At 42.6% G+C, this 20,365-nt stretch overlaps 1 protein-coding gene across 2 annotated transcripts in view; it reads left to right on the forward strand.

The window, feature by feature from the left end:
- OSBPL9 (oxysterol binding protein like 9) overlaps positions 1 to 20,365 on the forward strand; it is a 107,230-nt gene that overhangs the window by 143 nt on the left and 86,722 nt on the right. The window lies entirely within an intron of this gene.

Here is a 20,365-nt window from a genome sequence, read left to right on the forward strand (position 1 = left end):
CCACGAAGGGCTGTGTGGCTGAGTGGAGCTTTCTTTCTTTGGGGAGGGGGAAAGAAGGGAGTGGTCTTTCAGGCTGCCTCCCAGCTGAAGGGGGGATTGGGAGGAGGAGGGAGCGTCACAGCCAATAGGGGCGGGGGAGGTTCCGCCATTAGCCAATAGGAGGAGAGTTTGGGAAGATTGACGTGGAGAGGGGCGAGAGAGTAAGGTTCAACTTGCTGCGACTCAAGTCAGGGGCAGCGAAGGGCCTGGTCCTTTGGGGATGGGAGCCAAAAGAGCAAAGAGAGAGACACAACTGAGCAGCAAAGTTAGGCTGCATCCACACTGGAGAGATAACCCGGTTTGGCACCGCTGTAACTCTTTGCCTGGTTCAAGGCTATAGAATTTTGGGAGTTGGAGTTTGTTGTGGGGCCCAGAGCAGACAAACAAACTCCCAACTCCCAGAATTCCATAGCCTTGAGCCAGACTTAGATGTTTATCACACTATGCTCTTAAAGAGCTACTATTCCAGTGTGACTCCTCTAGCAGCCTCCTGTTGCATGCTGGGATTGGCAGTTTTAAGGAGCTGAACTTCTCTGCCTGAGAATTCTAAATACCCCTCCTTAAAACTGCCAATCCCAGCATGCAACAGGAGGCAGATAGAGGAGTCACACTGGAATAGTACCTCTTTAAGAGCTCGTCTGATAAACACCAAAGAGTTAAAGCTGTACCAAACTGGGTTATCTCTCCAGTCTGGATGCAATACTTAGAAAATATGATACTAACAGCAGAGTTGGACACAGTTGGAGGCCGAGTGAAGATAAGAGGAAGGGGCACCAACTATCTTAAAAGACGACGCAATATTACTACACTTGCCCCTCCACATTCGCTGGGGTTAGGGGCGCAAGACCCCCATGAGTGTGGAAGAACCGCAAATAACAAAAACATTGTTGTTAACCTGAGAGAACACCTCTCTAGGGATCTCAAGGTCTTCCAGTGCAACTCTGTGGCCAACATCTGCCAGACATCGACCATAGGATTGCGCTGGAGGAGCTACAAATGCCTGCTCTCTCTGGGAATCTACAGCCTTCTGTGTGACTTTTGGTTCAAGTTGACCATAGAGTTGCGCTGGAGGACCTAGCGATTCCTAGAGAAAACATGAATAAAATACGAGAATTATCAAATCTGCAGAAGTTAAAGCTTGAGGGCCCCTTTCCCTGCAGAGAAGGTCAAAACATCCTCTAGAATGGGTTTCTCTTCCCATTAGCTCCTGTAAAGTTCAATGGGGGAGAGAGAGAGGGAGTGAGGTCTGGTACAGACAGACAAAAAGCACATGCTTCCCAGCAGCTTAGGGAATGTGGTGTACACACAACGCGTGCCCCCCCAAGACACCAAGGACACGCTGTGAAGCCACCCCAAGCAACTATATAGAGGTGGTGTGAGCGCTGCATGCTGCCGAGACCCGGAAAAACCACAGCTGTGGTGGAAAAGGCACCTTTTCCTAGCGCAAAAAGAAGCGGCTTTCTGCTGCTGCTTGTTGCTCTGGGAAAATGCTGGGTTGGGGGCATGGTGTGCGGTTTCTGCGGCCCCAACTCAGCGATCTCTTTCACCCCTGAGAGTCACATTAATTTATTTATTGAATGTATACCTCACCTTTCTTCTGGGATGGGATTCAAAGTAGTTTGTAGACATAAACAAGATCACATTTAACAATTTTATTCTCCAGAAGTTACAAAGGAATTAAATACCAGTGCTATTAAAACCATCAATAAAATGATTAAAACATATTAAGACATATGTACTGGGAGGAAGCCGGGAAATAATAATAATAATAATAATAATAATAATAATAATAATAAATTACTACTAAATAAAATAAAGCACACTACACACAACACTGCTAACACAAATCTTATCTCAAAGTGTTGCCTGAACAAAGAAGATCTTAACTGTTGGTGGAAAGAGGGGAGAGAGGGAGCCAACCAGGCCTCCCATGGAAGGATGTTCCACAGCCTGGGAGCAGTTGTGAAGGAGGCCATCTTCGGTGTCCTCACCAAATGTGCCAGTGAAAGTAGCACTACTTGAGGGAGAGTCTTCCCTGCAGATCTTAAAACTTATTCTCCCTTGTTTATAGGGAGATAAAATGTTGCCATTGCGGCAGGAAGAGGCCCAGGTCCTTATTGTATCCTACTTATTATTTACACCAAATGGAAAGTCAAGTTGATGAGTAATATTTAAGGGCATGACATTGTCAGTATTTTTATTTGAATGTGATATGTGGAGCAATGATGTCAGTCCTACCAATCAGTGGTTAGAGTGTGTCTCTTTGTTAGAACAAGTCATTATAATAGTCTTCTGACATATGTCAAGAACTAGGGAGTTCAGTGATGGATGAGTAAGGTGAAATAGGTGGAACGAGTATCTACTGAGGTCTCATTCACAGAGCTGCCAAAAGTTGAAGTTAACTTTGCAGCAACTTTAAGAGTATTTAATTTGTTCTGGAATCCTGTTGGTGTACTATGCTAGTGCTTTCACCGTTTTTAACGTTGAGCAGCAGACATAATCTGCCAGTACAAAGCCTATTTCTCCAGTCCTTGACTTTCTTCACTACAACTGTGGCCTTTTTCTTCTCACTGCTGCCATCTACACTAATGTAGTTATGCTGATGTAGTACATTGATAGGATTTTGACCTATGATAGCTGGTAGTTCTTGATGTAGAATTTTAATGTCATGGGAATGGCCATGTCCTTGAGCCTATATTGGGAATTTATGGCTTTGTTGAGTTCTGCATGTTGTAATGAGAAAATAGATTAGTGTCATATAACAAAAAGGTGAAGGCAGCAGCCCTGTTAAGGCATGTGTAGTTGCTGTTGTGGTTTTTCGGTAGAGATGCAGGGATAGTGAATGTTTGTACTAGCAAAAAATACACAAAGATCCAGATCCTTACCCCTAATTGTTTGGATCTATATACCCAGAAACAAAGCATAACCATAATCCTTGCATCCTTCCCAATAGGGGAGCAAGCAACAAAAAATGTAAAGGGGACACTACCACTTCCTCCCTTCTTCTCTGGATCTCTCCCAACCACCTAACACCACTTCCCTGGTGCTGGAAGAGAAGGTTTTAACATTGGATTAACAACGGAAGCCACTGAAGAGAAATGGGATACTTGATGGGCAGGAGAAGTCCAGAGAGGGAGGAGGAGAGAAGGTTTTAACGTCAGATTGAGAAGGAAATCATCTCTTTCACGTGTGTGTACATGCATACATACACACTCTTTCTCCCTGCCTTGTGAGCTCTTTCAGATATCACTGCTGTGAGGCATTGGGGTAGTGCTTCTTTCAGGACTTTTCTCAGTTGTATTACTGTATTGTATTATATAAGTTGACCCAGAATTTTAGGCATAATTTTGAGCATAATTTTTTTGACTTATAATTGAATTATATGGTAAGAATCTCAAAGACATTATGGGTATGTTTTTTAGTACATATCTTCAGTAGTTAGTCAGTTGGCAGTGGTTGACAACTGTGACCCCCTACCATCTTTTCACCTCCAGCTTGCTTACTTACCTAAGTTTGTGAAGTAACTGCCAAAGATCTAGAATCCAAAGTGATACATTCTAATTACATCTTTATCCCAAACCTGTCTCCTTTTCCGCTTGCTTTTTAAAATTCCTTAAGAGGCTCTTTGTATCCTTTTTCTTTGTCCCTCTTAACTGTTCTTTTCTTTCTTCAGCAATGCCAATTTCTGCAACAAACTTTTCATCAACAGTCACATGCAAGTGTAGCAACTTGCATAAATGTGACTTGCATAATTTTAACTGCAACTACAGAAGCAAAAATGTCTCCACAGTGTATGTTTGGGAATATACCTCATCGCAGCTGTAACTTCCTAGTGCATAGGTCACAGTGGTTGAAGAGAAGACAGCTCTAATAAGTGGGAAAAGTGAACAAAACTAATGCCTGCTGGTAATTTCTAAAGATAGTTTTTGTATTACAGTATTACTTGTTCTCTCATGCAGGAACTAAATTTAGAAGAGGGTACATATAATGTAATTATATAAAAGATCAGTGCATCAAGAACATTCTAGGCATAAAATAGAAATATGAAGGCCTGGGGGGGGGAGATCCACTCCCTCCAGGACAATTTTTCAGTTTTTCCAGTGAGGAAAATAATTGGAAACTTTGTAGGACCTAGAAAAAGCTCTGAAATATTTTCTCCTTTGGAAGGATTAAAATGCTTTCTAAGGATTTACTTAATCAAAACGTCAGGAACTGTGTAGCAGAAACATTTATCTGTAAAACAGTCTACACAATTTGTGTGTGCATATTGTAGACATGCATGTCACTGAAATCCCAATTTTTTAAAAACCTAATAAGTGTTGACATCTTCATGAAAGGAGCATATGGGGAGGTGGTTTATTGCTTGTGAAGATATACTATTGGGAGAATTCAATCTTTTCATTGCTGAGTTCATCTTTATATCTAAATTTGCTGATGATTTAGTCCTTATGATTGTGACTGCATCTGCCCAAATAATTTTATTTTATTGGTTGCAAATTATGTGTTTTCTCTTCTTATTTTTATCTTACTTATCAGATGGCAAAGCTAATCTTAGTTGGTGCTAAGGTAGTGGCTTGAGTGTTGGACTAGGACTCTGGGGACCAGTGTTCAAGTCTCTGAGCATTAAAAGCCACTGGGTGACCTTGGGCAAGTCACACACTCTCAGCCTCAGAGTGTGGCAGTGGCAAACCTCCTCTGAAGAAACTTGCCCTATGAAAGGCTTGCCTTAGGGTTGCCATAAATAAAAAATGACTTGGAGGCACATAACAACAAAGTGTAGCATATATCAGTTTGAAAGTTCTTGTTTAGTACAGGGTATATTTATAATTTTGCTTGTATAAAATTAAGGATTCTATGTTTTTAAATTCTATAAATGTGCCAAGTAGTGCAATTGTATGTACTTAGTCATGAATACGTTGCTAAAGTGGTAGAATAAGTTTGATGTCATTTCTAGGCTGATCCTGTACATGTCAGTGTAGAACAGTAGCAGAACAGGCCACTGCAAGGTGTTGTTGCTCCTTTCCATCTTTAGGGGACCAAACATGTCACTGTAAATTAAAAGGCTGATCTTAGTGATGTTGACAGCTATCAGATTGGAGACTGGCAACAGCTGGAGATCAATAGATAAACTTCTCCATAAGAACCTGGCTCAACAAGGTATGATGTATATCAGTCCCTATTTGAAAAGTTGACATTAAAATTAAGACCAGTACACCAATTTTGTTTCAGTATGGCATACATTTATTGTGTTTGCTTATGAAAAATCATTTTCTTGGTATCCACAACAAAACCAGCTGAAGTTTGGAGAAAACCATTTTAATCGATATACAATTGTCAGTAGTGGAAATAATCCAGTTTGTTACTGTTTTAACTGCCTTGGCTCATTGCTAAGGGATCCTGGGAACTGTAGCTTTGTGAGACATTTAGCCTTCTCTGTCAGAGAGCTACAGTTCCCTGGATTCCCTAGCACTGAGCCAGGACAGTTGAAGTGATCTCAAACTGAATTATTTCTGCAGTGTGTTTTGGACCAGTATTGACTTTGGAGCTGTTATATCAAAATGGTGGTTCTGCAGCAAAGGGAAAAGGAGATTTAAAAAGTGGGAGAGAGAAAGAAGGGGAGAAGACAAGAGAAGACTATAAAATGTACTAAAGCTCATTATTGTTTACAATTTTTTGTACAGTCGGCCCTTCTTATACACTGATTTTTTATACACGGATTTAAGCATACAGGGTTTGAAAATGTTCCAAAAAAGTATACATTTACCTTGATGTTCCATTTTTTATTAGGGACACCATTTTGCTATGTCATTATACTTAATGGGACTTGAGCATACACGGATTTTGTTATACACGGGGGATCTTGGAACCAAACCCCAGCGTATAACAAGGATCCACTGTATAAGAACTTAATAAGTCTTGATGTGTAGTCTTTTTGTATTTTTATTAAAATGTTTTTAAGTAGCTTTTAAAATGTACTAGAAGAAAGTGATGTTTGAAATAACTATGTTGTAAACAGTGGCAAAGAGCTGTGCAGCTGAAGTTAAATTTACAATTAAAAGTAGAATGACACAGGTAAAAAAAACCAATGTAGCAGTATCAGGGCCTGTTTTCAAAGGCATAAGTGTGGAAACACTTACAGAAGCCTCTTTTTATTGTCATGCTGCACACATTTCAAATTGTAGCAATATGTTGCTTTGTTACAAAGGAAAATAAACATTCTTACATAAACCTCCTGAATGAGGTCACACTACATTACATTCTCATCTGATGTATTGGACTCTCTCTGCTTCCAGTAACCTGATATTTTTCTACATGTTAAAATTCTTAACTTGTTTTGTAAACAGAAAAAATAACAAATGGCTGGAGACCACTTGTAGCTATTTCTACATGTGAATTACTTTTGCACTTGATGGCTGGTTTTAGTCTTCAGAGTGACAGATAGATAGATGGATAGATTGAAGGGATTGCATCATGTGGGAGGAGGAACAATTGAGAAGTCTCTCCCATTGCACAATAGCATTATATGTAATACTGAATTGTGGGTATAGATAAGTGGCTGCTTATTTAGTTCACACTGAAGTTTAGTAATCTAATGCCATTGTTTTGCTTCAGTACAGAGCTAGGTGAAAAGAAGGTTCTATATCTAGCTCTGAATGTGAATACGAAAAAGTCCAGCATCACTGGATATTTTTGTGAGGGAAATTGTAATGAGGGAAAGTGTATTTCCAAATCTTAATTTATTTTTTCTTCCATTATGTTTCACTGCAGGGATCTACCTTAGGCTCTAGCAACTAAGGGTTGTTGGAAGAATGATAACTAGGGGTGGATGAAGTACTCATTCTTCAATCTTAATTTATATCCTTGAGCACACATATGAGAATTCCTTTAGCTTCATAGCAGTCAGAGCCCTTAAATTCATCATGTCCTTGACTTGTGGGTGGAATTTTGTAAGGTGAAATATATATCCTAATCTCTCCTCCAAAATAGTGCAACCCTGTGTATCCCTTCCTCCCTGCACTTCCAATAGACTTCCTCAACATTCCATGTCCCTTAGAGGGCTAAGAGTATGGCCAGGCTTCTCTATTTCGTCCCCCCCTCACAAATATAGAACTTGATATATTCTCTAAATATTGAAGAATAATATTTTTTCCCATATCAAATTGTCTATATGTTCCTCAAACTGCTGCTCTGCTTGTGATAAATTGAAGATTGACAATGATAGGAACATGCTTACTGGTTATTGTGAGGGGTTATACATGTTGCAGAGGACTTGAAGATTGTAGAGATACCTCTAGATGGAGCTGTTATTTTATACTAAACCCTTCTTTTGTTTTAGAGAAGTGTGTGTCTCATTCTGTATACAGAAATACATTGTACCCCTCCCTTTGCAAGTTAAGATGAGATTAAAATTCTAGTATCTGTTTAATTTGAGCAGGTGGATGCTGAGGATCTATTGCATCTTACACAGGAGATTTATGGCTGGGTCTTCAGGTGCATATTTCAATTTATTTAGGTAAACTACAGCCAGTCTGTAACTGCAATCAAAGTGTATTCAGCACTCTGCTGTGTGTGCCATTGACATTTATAATCTTCTGGTGTAGCATTTGTGAGTTGATGGAACAAGTTCTGGAGATTCAAGTCTGGGAACAGTTATTTTATAGTGTACTAGACTGTTGTATATGTATCTGCAATTTGAAAATAACAATCTAACCTTTGTGCTATACCTTCAGAAACTTTATGATAGTTCTAATAATACTGAGATAGTCAACAGTTTTAATGAGATATTTGCCTGCAACAGGACCAAAACATGTCATACTTGAATTCCTACCTATAGCCACTGCCTGCCTGAGATAATTATGTAGCTTAGAGAAGATGCTTAAGAGTTCAAATTCAGGTGCACATGCACTAAACCACACCTATCCATTCTCTCTTCCTTTTTTAGGGTTCTTCCAAAAAGATAATGCCTCTGGCAATTCTTGCTTGCTTAGTTGCAGCTTAGTATACTGCTGCTATCTGGGGTATTTCCTGGTAAACATTTTGAGCATCTACTTTATTTCTTCTGTTCTACCTATTTAGGAGGGATTCACACATAAAATGTATATTATCATTATCATTATCATTATCATTATCATTATCATTAATATCATCATCTTCCTTTCCCCCCAAAATTGGGACACAAAGTGCCTTACAAATTACTTATTGTTTGACCTCTCAGCATCGTTTGATCAGTTATGAAGGGATTATTGTAGTGGGCTCAACATCTGTCTCAATCACAATTCACTATCAATTAAATAATGCTTTTTGTACTAAACTTCCTGTCTCTGTGATCATGATAGCCTTCTGGGACATCTGACTGCTGTGGGACTTGTGGGTACTTTTTCCTTGTGGGTCTAATCCTGATTTGATGAATGCTCTCTGAAGATCCACCATTTTAGTGTTGGGCTTCAGTGCTTTGATGATAATTCCTAACTCCATCTCTCTTTCTCAACTCATGCTAAGGAGGCTGTAAAAGTCCCTAATTACTGTCTGGAATTGGGTGAACAATTTGGGGTTCAGTGCAGACAAAATAGAAGTTCTATTGATTGGCAAAAAGGCCAACTGATATTGGAAGTAACAACATATTCTAGATGGAGGTTGTATTCTTTCTGAAAGACCAAGTTTGGAAACTGGAAGTGCTCTTAGGCACAGTGTTGCTGCAAGAAATCTAGGATTAACTTTGCTCAAGTTCAACAAAGAGTTGTACCTCTTCCTAGGAAAAGTGAATTTGGTGACAGTGATCTGTGCCTTAATTACTTACCAGTAAAACTGTAATGTGCTTTATGTGGAACTGCCTTTGAAGAATGTTCAGAAGTTACACCTAATACAAAACTGGGCAATCAGGTTGTTGTCTGGTGTGCAGTTTAGAGACCATGTCCGATTGATTGACTGAATGAACTGCATGGGATTCCAATTTGTTTCTGATTCAAATTCAAGGTCCTAGCTTTTCACCTGCAAAGCTCTAAATGGATAGAGAGCAAGGATATTTTAAAGCCTGTCTCCTCTCTTATGAGCTTGTCTGGAATTTGAGATCTTCCTGTCATTAGGAGAAGTAGCTATAACCCAAACATGTACATGAGACAGAGCTTTCACTATGAAATTTTCATTCAGAATAATTCACACATGGTCTCTAAACTGCACACCAGACAACATCAGTTGGGAGTGCTTTTAGGCACAGTGTTGCTGCAGGAAAACCAGGTGGCTGCTTAAAGGATTAGCTTTGCTCAGGTTCAACAAAGAGTTGTATCTCTTCCTACAAAAAACTAATTTGGGCCTGTTATAGACAGGCCAAAATAAAGCTGCTTCGAGTCACTTTGGAGGTATGGTATTTCAATTATGCATGCGTCCTAAGAGTCCAAAAGCCGCACCAAAGCCACGCTCTAGACCTAAGGACTGGAGTGCAGCTTTGGTGTGGCTTTTGGACTCTTAGGACTCATGCATCATTGAAATACCATACCTGCAAAGTGACTCGAAGCAGCTTTATTTTGGCCTGTCTGTAACAGGCCTTGGTGATAGTGATCCATGGCTTAATTACTTACCAGTTAAACCGATAAGCTGCGATGGGAAATATAAATGCATAATTTATGAATAGTTTGTCAGGAATGGTTTTGTGAAACAGAACTAATAACTCATGACAGTAAAACAAAAGATGTTGCAGCAACCTCAGTCAAAAAGATACAGAATCTCATGAAAGTGTTTGAATATCATGTCATGCCCAGTTTTTTTGAGTTGATACAGTATTGTATATTAATACACCTGCAGTTTTCAGTATCCCCCCCTCTTAAATTTAAACTGCACAGTGCCTCAGTTAACAAAGCAACTGAGGTTTGTTTTTGCAGCATTGGCTTTGGGAGGGTGGTGGTGGGGGAGTTGAAGAAACTTGGGCGGGTTACAGACGGGCAAAAAGGGATGTACTCATGACGTCATGAAGGTAGAGCCTTCAGACGGGCTTTACCTGAATGCCGTCATGAACACGCCCCCCGCACGCCCCAAGCGGGAAGAAGCGGCATTAAAAAGGTGCTGCTTTTTTCCGCTTCTTTTTGATTTGCGGCGTACCTGCGCAGCTCCGTCTGTAAGCCCCTGCACCGATACGTCAGAATTGCTACGCCGCAAATATAATTTGCCGGTTTAAAAGCTCCGTGTCAGCTGCTTCGCATAATGGGTCGGGGTCCGGGACATGCGTGGTTTGCAGTCAAGCTTTAATTGCAACATCCGCTGCCATGGAGCTGTGGAAGCTGAGGCACAGCTGCGGCGCATTTTAAGCCTCGTAACCCTAACCCTAGAGCCAGTTGTGCGCATGCGTTGCTAGAACCGCGGGAAGTTGTAACTTTTGCCGGCGGATGTTTTGGTTGTAGAAAGTGAAAAGGGAAAGTTTGGGATTTAAAGTGACCCCCTACACACATTCCTGCGCCATTCTCACCTGGGAAAGGGCACAGTTCGGCTGCTCCTGGCACAGCTGTGTGGCGGCCCCCCTTTGCCACCAGGCAGGATGGCTCAGCCATCCACCAGCACCCCGAAAAAAGGCAGGGGGACGTCTTGGTCTCATACTGAGACGGCTGACCTCATAGCTAGATGGTCCCAGCCAAACATTTTGCAGAAACTGGAGCAGTCCTACCTGAATGCTGACACATATCGAGAAGGGGAAGAAGCCATGAGAGCTGCTGCACCGGTACACCAGAATTGCTATGCCGCTACTTTAAGTTGCCCATTTAAAAGCTCCGTCGCATAGTGAGTTGGGGTCTTGGAACATGCGCAGTTTGCAGCCAGGCTTTAATTGCAACGTCCGCTGCCATGCAGCTGTGGAAGCTGAGGCACAGCTGCGGCGCATTTTAAGCCTCGTAACCCTAACCCTAACCCTAACCCTAGAGCAACATGTACGCATGCGCTGCTTGGAAAGTTTGGACTTTAAAGTGCACCCCTACACACATTCCTGTGCCATTTTCACCTAACAATAAAAAACGCTAAAACTGTAAATATTGACATATGTACAAAGGAGGTGAGGGGAGATGGCAGGGGGACAGCGGTGGCAGCGGAGACAGCTGTGGCTGCGCATTGCAGATTCAGCAGGAGCGCGGGGACCAAAGGAGAGGAGGCATCGATGATGCTGCTGACACTGGCAAAGTGCAAGCGGACAAGGATGCCAACACCAGCTGATCACCAGCTGGCAGGAGACCACCATTGTTTTAAAGGGGCTTGGGCACTTTAAATGTGCCCATAGGCTTTCTGCCGCCGCTGCTTAGCCCTGCGCAGCTGCACATTCGCCAGCCGGCAAAGGAAAAAAAAAAAAAAGAAAGACCCAGGAGCTTGAATGTGCCCAAGACCTTTTGATGCCCTCTAAACTTGCCCCCAAAGGCAAAGGGCAACTAGAGAGGGCCTGGGATCAAGGGGCAGGGAGCACTGACAAGGCACTAGGTCCCATGATGTCCCATAAAGACATCATTTCGCCTCCCAGGGCATGTGTTCCCTCCCAGCCCTATCTACTCTATTCTACCCTTCCTGTTCTCTCCTCCCACCATGCCTGGGTCACTGGTCCCCAAACCAGCAATCTCCAAACTCTGTCCTCCCAGGCGTTTGGACTTCATCTCCCAGAATCCCCAGCCACCTTGCCCTGTGGTCTGGGATTCTGGGACATGAAGTCCAAACGCCTGGGAGGACAGAGTTTGGAGATTGCTACCTCACAGCACTCCTGCCTAGCTTTAGATTGCACAGTTGCACCTAAGCTGTCTCATTCACACTCACAGCCAAACTGCCGCAGTTGCGCATAATTAACCACACAAATTTTTTTAAAAATAAAGTTTTTTATTAACAACAATAACAACAATAAAAATCTTATTTACAACTATTTACAAAGGGAAGAGGGAGGGTGAAGGGGGGATGGCAGAGGGGGCAGGGGAGGGAAGCTGCTTCAGGGAGGGGGGGGGAGGCGGTGGGGCGGGCAGCCGGCGGAGGAGTTCCTGGAGGGTCTCTTCCATGGAGGAGACTCTCTCCGCCAGCTTGTCCACTTTCTCCTCCAGCGCAGCGAACCTCCTCTCCGTCCGGTTCTCTGTGGGGGGAAAAGAAAGAGGATGGTTAGGATCAGCCTGCGCAGCCCATCACCCACTCCCACAGGTAGGGTTTCTGGGTGCCCCCACTCCCTTCCCTGGGTTCACCTCTACACTTACCTTGCTGCCGGCCTTGGAGGACACGATCCAGGGCACTGGCATCGAGGGCCAAGTGCCCTGGCTCTCCTGGCAGGCGGCGGCTCGGCCCAGGCTCCTCTTCCTCGGTGGCAGCAACAGCAGCGAGGACTTCAAGCCCTGCAAAAGAGGAAGGAAAGGCCCAAGTTACCATGCTGGCATGGCAGACGAGGGCACAAGTGTCGTGGAGGCTGCAGTCAGGCAACCCCCACCCCTCACCCTGGGGACCTACCTGCCACCAGAGGAGCCTGCTCTGGCTGCGGAGGGGCCACAGCAGCTGGTCCTGGCTGTGGCCCACCCTCGGGGACATCCTCGTCCCCCGAGGATGGTGGAGAGGGCGACCTGGCAGGGTGCCCTCCCTCCCTCCGCCTCGGCCGCACGCCTGCAGAAGGGAAGAGGAGGGATGGCATTGGCACCATGCAGGAAGGAGAGGAGGGCAAGGGAAGGGTCAAGGAGGGTAGGACAGGGCATGGCAAGAGCTCTGGCTTACCTGGAGGACGGCGATCTTCCGGTCTGGACCGATCTCCCCTGATCCACAGGTCCTTCAGCCGCGAGAAGAATGGTGGCTGCCTGTCAACCGGGGGCGCCTCTCCGAAATCCTCAAGGGTTTCAAAGAACGCTGCCTTCAGAGTTTTAAACTTCACTCTACATTGGTGCAGCGTTCTTTGAAACCCTTGGTTTCGGAGGGCACGAGATGCCTCGAGAAAATGCCCCCGGTTGGGCTTGTTGGTGCTAGCCATCACCCTCCTTGCGGTTGCCTGTGGCATCAGGGAGTCCAGGAGGATCCCGACCTCTTCGTCTGTCCAGTAGGCGATTCGGACCGGGACCCTCCTGCGTGGCTCTGCCATGTTGATCGCCGTCCTGGGGTCTTGCACAGTTGCGCACGGGTATATATGGGCACCTGCGGCTCTGGGCCGTTAGGCCAAGGTGGTCCTAGTCCAATGAAAGCTTTCAGAGGAGCAGTTTGAATCTTTCCCCCAATAGATGTCCTCTGGGTGCCCTATTGATACATTCAAATGGGCCATTAGGAAAGCTTGAATTTGAGGGGGATTGATACATTGTCAAAGGGGCAATTGGCAGTTGGAGCTCATGTATCTTTTTGCCCCAGGAAAACAGGCGCCAGGAGACCTTTTTTGTGTGTGTGTGTGTTTGTGTGTGTCCCCCTCAGGCACGTGGCAAAACATGCCCACAGCACAGATCAGGAATGATAGGCAGACTCAAACTGTGGATAATGGGATACATTTATTCATGTGCTTATGCTATTACAGAACAATGCACTCTGACATCACAGATGATGGCACAGGAGCCATCCTTCAGATTCTCCTTGTCAGAAAAAAATCTGCCAGGGCATTCCTCACAGTCTCCCCTGCTTTCTTCTTCTTTTTCTCTTCAAGGGGGTCATGAGCCACTTCCGAATGGGGTGGGCACAGTCAGCCAGTATCAGGGGCCCAATCTGCTGGCCTGTGATGTTGATGCTGGGGTTCCCTGGCACATAGATGCCAGCCTCCATGGCCTCGTAGATGAGAGAAAGTTTAAAGGGGCTTGGGCGCTTTAAATGCGCACATAGGCTTTCTGCCGCTGCTTAGCGCTGCAGCTGCGCAGCTTCGCATCCGCCTGCCAGCAAAAGAAAAAAAAAGCCGCGGTTTGGGTCGCCCGTGCGGAAGCTGCCTCTCTTTTTGCAGCGTCCTCCGAGGCGGCGGTATGGAAGCTCCGGGTCTGAAACGGACCCAGGTGAGGCGTCTTCACTGCCCCCCGTGTGGAAGCTCCAACACCTGAAGCACGCCCCCGGGGCGGGCCGTCTGGAGGCTCCGCATTCAGCTGAATACACCTCCAAGACGTCCTCCCCTGCCCGTCTGTAACCCGCCATAGACTTTCGGTGTTGAGCTGCAGCAGTGTGTCTGCAGTAAACAATGTAATAAAACTTGACCTGGGAAAGAATGAGATTCTACCCTTGGTGATCCTACTGTAGCTGTGCTTATAACACGCAAGCTAAACAACTGCCTCCAAAATTGCTTACTGAGCATTTGTGATGATCAGAACAGAAAGAAAGGGGAAAGTTGATTAGCTAGCCTCACCAGCTACCCTCAACATGTTAAAAATGCCCTAGTTATATACATTTGGCCATGAAAATGGAAATCATAAGAAAAATGGAAGCTGGGGAAAGTAAAAAAAACTCGTCCCTTGAATGTATTTTGGCAGAAGCTTTCAAGTGCTCTATAAGTTCAAAATTTCTTTGCTTATGCAAGGTTTCACACATGCATAATGTCAGTTTTGAATAAAAAGTTTGCTGAAACATATTGAGCTGCTCTTTTTCTTTCTTTCTGTGATATAGGAACCATTTCTATATTGTTCTATGTTATTTCTGCCTCTGGTACCAATATCTGCTTTAATTGAGATATGCTAGTACATGCTGTTATGTTTACATTTTTTGCAATAATTACAGTAAGATATTCTACAGAATGTAGCTTGATGTGTGATGTATTTCCCCAATCAAATATTTTAGCTTTAGTGCTTGTGATGTAGCAGGACAAATTTTTACAGATATGGAGTCACTTTGTTAAATACAAGTAAATAAATGTGCTAAATTGGATCCCTTTGGGGGCCAGTCATCAAGTGGTCAGACTCAGGAACACTGAGAACTGTAGTCCAAAATATCTGAAGGATATCAGGCTGGGAAAGCTTGCAAGGTTGGGCAGCTTCCAAAGCACTCTAGGAGTTCCATCCCATTGCTTTTTCTGCCAAGTCAGTCATACGTAGCAAAAGCAAATTCAGTACTTTTCTCTACATCAACAAAGTGGAAGTTGTGTGCCTTGTTTTTAAAGTGATTTCCTCTTCCACAGGTGTGCAGGATGCATGAATTTCCCTAAAGCCATGAAAGTTCTACATTTATATTTTAAAAAGCTATTGTACTGGAAAAATCACTGGTTGTCTTAAAGGGTACACAGGACACACACTCTGTTTTTAAGGTATCCTGTACTTTCCAAAGGCTTCTAGGAGCATGATCTACTTTGGAAATCAGATGCTCAAGAACAACAGAAAAATTTCCAGTGGAAACTGAAAAACTCACATTACTCTAGATCAGAATGGTCGTCCCTACCTTTTTTCCACTTGTGTAACCCTTGACTGCACGCCCTTTCCTAACCCTAGTACATCCTCAGGACGTACTTTATGCCCGTTTATAACGGGCCATAGTTTTTTGAAATTGGGTTCAACTGCTGTAAGATACAGTCTTAAATCTGGAACTGCATTCAGTTTACCATAGTATTTATTTTTTATAACTTAATCCCCATCACCACTCTTTGGCTAAATATACATGGAAAAAATTCAGCTTGTCTGACCTTGGAGTCCACCATGGTTGGCATTATGCTCCAGTACCTACTGTATAAATTGGCAGACTTACTGTGAGGACAAATAGGGAAGAGGATACTTTTTGGTGGTGGGGAAATATTTTGGAGGAGGTGCAAGCGATACTGTGGGGAGAAATGGGAATTTTGTCTCATGAAGGTGGAGTGAGATTTACAGGGAGAAATATGGGTGCTCAGAAATACTGTGCAGTTTAGAATATTCCGGGTGAGGTCTGCCCAAAGCAGAATAGAGTGGGACCGCTACTTCCTTTGATCTGGACACTGTAGTCTTGTTAATATAGCCTAGATTTTCATTAGCTTTTTTGTCTGCTGTATCATACTGACATAGAATCATAGATTTGGAAGAGACCACAAGGGCCATTCAGTCCAACCTCCTGCCATGCAGGAACTCACAATCAAAACATCCCCGACAGATGGCCATCCAGCTTCTATTTAAAGACCTTCAAAGAAGGAGACTCCACCACACTCTGAGGGAGCATGTCCCACTGTCGAACAGCTCTTACTGTCAGGAGGTTCCTTTTGATGTTTAATTGGAATCTCTTCTCCTGTAGCTGTCATCAGCTCTTGCCACATCGCTTTCTCACACGCATGCCCACTAGAAACAGCAGCTCCTACTTCTCAACCTCCATAACTGATTATTATTGTGCCATTACTAAAATAAAAGGCCACCCACCCTGATGTACTGCTGCATAACCCTGGGGTATGTGTACCCCAGGTTGGGAACAACGGTTCTGGTCAATGACAGTGAACTTCATCACTCATATATCTTGTTGAGCACAGATACTTCCTTCACAGTAAAGGAATTTGAAAACTAAAGTAAAAATGGTATGTGACTTGAATTAGCTTTTAAGTCCTCAGTGGGTGTTTTTGTTGGTTAACTAGGTATCTTTATCTGTCCAGATATAAATAAGTAAATTGTTATCACTGGATTAATAGACAATATAAAACTTCATTAGCTATTCTTTCATATGTTAAGTTTCCAGAGATTTAGCCTTGGTATGAGAAATATGTTGATTCAAATATATTAGACTTTTGTTCTCCTTTAAGCTCTCTCTTGCCTTGAGGACATTATCCAACCCAGTACCCTCTTGTTAACTACAGGTGTATCTTTTATGTTTCCAGGTGTGACTAGTTTACTTAAACTTGGGAGGGGAGTGAGAAGAAGAACAAAAGAATTTTGCTTGTCCTTGGGGTGACTGAGGTATAAACAAGAAAGTTCCAGATTTTTATGAGGTATTTGCTGCCACTTTAACTAGGATTGCTGAAAAGGGAAGGAGGGGACTGAGGCTATGATTTCCTTATTGCTGGGGATCTAGATACTTATAAAATGAGGAGGGGCATGGTTGCAAAGAAGGAAATGGCACTTGATCCTTAGTATGCTGGAGCTGCATGTGGGTATCGTGGAGCTGGTTGGACTTTTTACCCTTAGTTGTGATAATGTTCAGTACGGTCCTTCAATGTTTACTCAGAAATAAGCCCCAGTGAGTTTAGTGGGGCTTACTCTTAAAATAATAATAAAATAAATTTTTTATTTCTATCCTGTTTTTTTGCCAGACAATCAAAGTGGTGTACAACAATTTAAAATACATCCATGTATATATAATGCCCCATTTAAAACAAGATTAAACAGTATAAGATTAAAAACTACATATTAAAAACCAATTAATCCAAATAATAATCATCATGGGAAGAGTTCACTAGATGGGAATTCCTATTCGTGGCCGAATATCTTATTCTGGGAAGACCTGCCGGAAGAGATCCGTCTTAATGACTTTTTTAAAGCTCTCTAGATTGGTAATTTGATGGATCTCGTCCAGCAGGCCATTCCATAAATTGGGAGTGGCTGCAGAAAATGTCCTCTGGGAGGTTGCCATCAGCCTGGTCTTTAAGGGCTGTAATGAATTCCTCCCTGAGGACCTGAGTGTACGGGGCGGATTGTATGGAAGCAGGTGATCCCTTAGATAGGTTGGGCCTGAGCCATGTAGGGCTCCTAGATAATCAAGTAAGTCTTTGTGGAGATTACACCTCTACTAAGTTTAGATACAATAATGGTTTTTTGATAGATACATAGTTACTCTTCATTGTTGTTGTCTGCATTTGCCATTTTACAGCAGCATCAGGAAGGGTCCTTAGTTGAATTACTGTCCTTGCCTTGAGCAGTCACAGGAGGGAGCCAAAACATGAGAGTCTTTCTTTGCTGTATTCAGGCTTGGGACTTTGAAACCTATTGTTATGTTTTTGTATTTTTCCCTTATCTCAGATCAGCAGAGTAATTCAAAACTATGAATTAGGCTTCCAAACTGCTTGCCTGATAGTTTCTTTTGAGGTGGTTACTAAGCAATTGTTAAGATACTGAAAACACTTATAGTTATGCAGCAATTACTCAGGTCCAAAACACACTGCAAAAATAATCCAGTTTGAGACTGCTTTAACTGCTCTAGGGAATTCTGGGAGTTGTAGTTTTGTGAGACATTTAGCCTTCTCCATCAGAGAGCTTTGGGGCCTTGATAAATTACATTTCCCAGTTTCCTTAGCACTGTGTCAGGTCAGTTAAAGTGGGTTCAAACTGGATTATTTCTGCAGTGTGTTTTGGACCCATGTAAATATTTTAATTTTATTCTTCTGATATTTCTGTTTCTCAGCCTTTTTTACTTATTGCTGAAGTTCCATATCGATCAAGGATCCACAATTGTCTCGTCTTAGTAGTGAACTTTAAAAGAAAAGAAAGGTGTTTATCAGAATCCCATTTCTCTATTTATCTACTGCTTGACCCACGTCTACCCATGAGACCAGGAACAATTTCCCCACCCTCCTCCCCAGCTCAAATACCAGAGTTGCAAAGGATGAGGGGATTGTCTGTATGACTTGCACTTTTAGAGTGCTCCTCTGAGGTCCTTTTTAAACAATGCAACAGGCAAAGTCAGTCTTCTTCCAAACCTTTTAGCTGGGAAATGGGGCATTTGCACTTAATAACAACAACAACAACAACAACTTCCAAGCTCTAGATCAGTGATTTTCAAACTGAAGGGTGGGATTCACAGGGAGAGGCAAAAGTTGCTAGGGGACATGAAACATGGAAGCCCTGATTCCTCCCACCCTCCTCCCAAATTTTGTTCTGGAGGTAAAGAGAAAGGTAAGGGGGGTACATAGAGCCTCTGCCTGAAGGAGTAGTAGTAGTAGTAGTAGTTATTTCCTTATAAAATGTTAAAATATGAATAAACATGAATGTGTGAATGAAAACATGCACACTAAACAAATGTTTTTATTCATATACTATGTCAAGCGGCAGGTGGCACATCCACATGTAGATGTAAAGGGGATCACGAGGGTAAAAAGTTTGACAACTACTGCTGTAGAGGAAGGCTAGAGATGTGAAAGCCCAGAGAAAAAGTTGAAGCATTGAGGAGAAAACGGTTTCCTCCATTTTTTTCCAAAGCCCTTCCCCAGAAAAATTAGGAAAATAGATTGTGGGATATTTTGTTTTAGAATAATGAGTAAAAAAATTCAGACAAAATGTTCCTATATTTACTCCCTGCACACAAATTATTTTCAAAAACTGTATGTAGCAGGTAGAGTTTTATGCAAGATGTGCAGTATCTCATACCATTGAAGTTCCTGGCCTTTGTTTCCTTTTCTCAGTTCTTTGTATAGAAGTGAATGTTTTGTGTCTGCTTCACTGTCTGGAGTATTAAATGGGATAAAGTAACTTTCTTTGCTTTACTAATGCCTATGATTTCTTATTTTTATTTGTTTAATCCCCCCTCCCCCCCTCCTCATAAACTGCCAAAAACAAAGCTCTACAGGGAGGTATGTACTCCATTACTGGATTTTAAAAACAACTGAAGACACCATCATATCACTTCAAATTGGTGCTGATGACTGTTGTGGAATGTTACTTCACATAAAAGGATTCTTGCATCTGTGTTTATTGGATTGAACAATTATATGAAGACTAGCATGAATTCCCCACCTGCAGTCTGAAATACATATTTACCACACCATCTGTTGTTTGTGAGAACTAGGCCTAGGTCCTCTGGGCATAGACTCAGTTATTGTGAATATTACATAGTACACTAGGTAAAAATAAAATGTTGAGTGTCATGTTGGTATTACTCCCAAGTATTTGTGCATTCATCTTGAATGAAAGTATGTGTTTCAGAACCTGATTTCATAGTATTTATTCTGAGTAACATCCAGTGTTGGGCCAGTAGAATCTTATGGTTATAATGGTGATCTTATTTCTCCCACCGCCAACTATGCAGCTTTCAAGGCTACCTGAAAATATGCTCCAGAGAGTTTTCCAGCCCACTGAAGAGTGTTTTAAGAGTACATGGAAGGGGAATTTGTCTTTTTCTGCGGCTGGTAGAAGTTTTTTCTCTCAACAGAAAAAGTTTTCAGTCAACAGAAGAGCAGTGGCATCCATGCCCCTAACTTTGAATATAAATTTTTGAACATACAGTACATTGACTGTAGGTTTAATAGGAAGCAAAATCGTCTGAGACAATTTCAATAAAGAAAAACATGTTTGGAATTGAGTGTTGTATCTTGTTTTTACTGCCTCTGTTGGTTTTCTTGTTTCTTCATGTATTTATGACCTTAGAACCAAATAACATATTTTGCCATTTTAATCACTACATGGTTATTCACTGTTGCAGAGTTTACTGTGTTCTATAAAATAGAACATATTGTCATATACAATTTGGTTGCTTAGGTATATCCTAGTTGCATCTTAACAGCTAAGCACCCTGA

Source organism: Sceloporus undulatus, chromosome 4 (assembly GCF_019175285.1).
Source record: "Sceloporus undulatus isolate JIND9_A2432 ecotype Alabama chromosome 4, SceUnd_v1.1, whole genome shotgun sequence".
NCBI lineage: Eukaryota > Metazoa > Chordata > Lepidosauria > Squamata > Phrynosomatidae > Sceloporus > Sceloporus undulatus.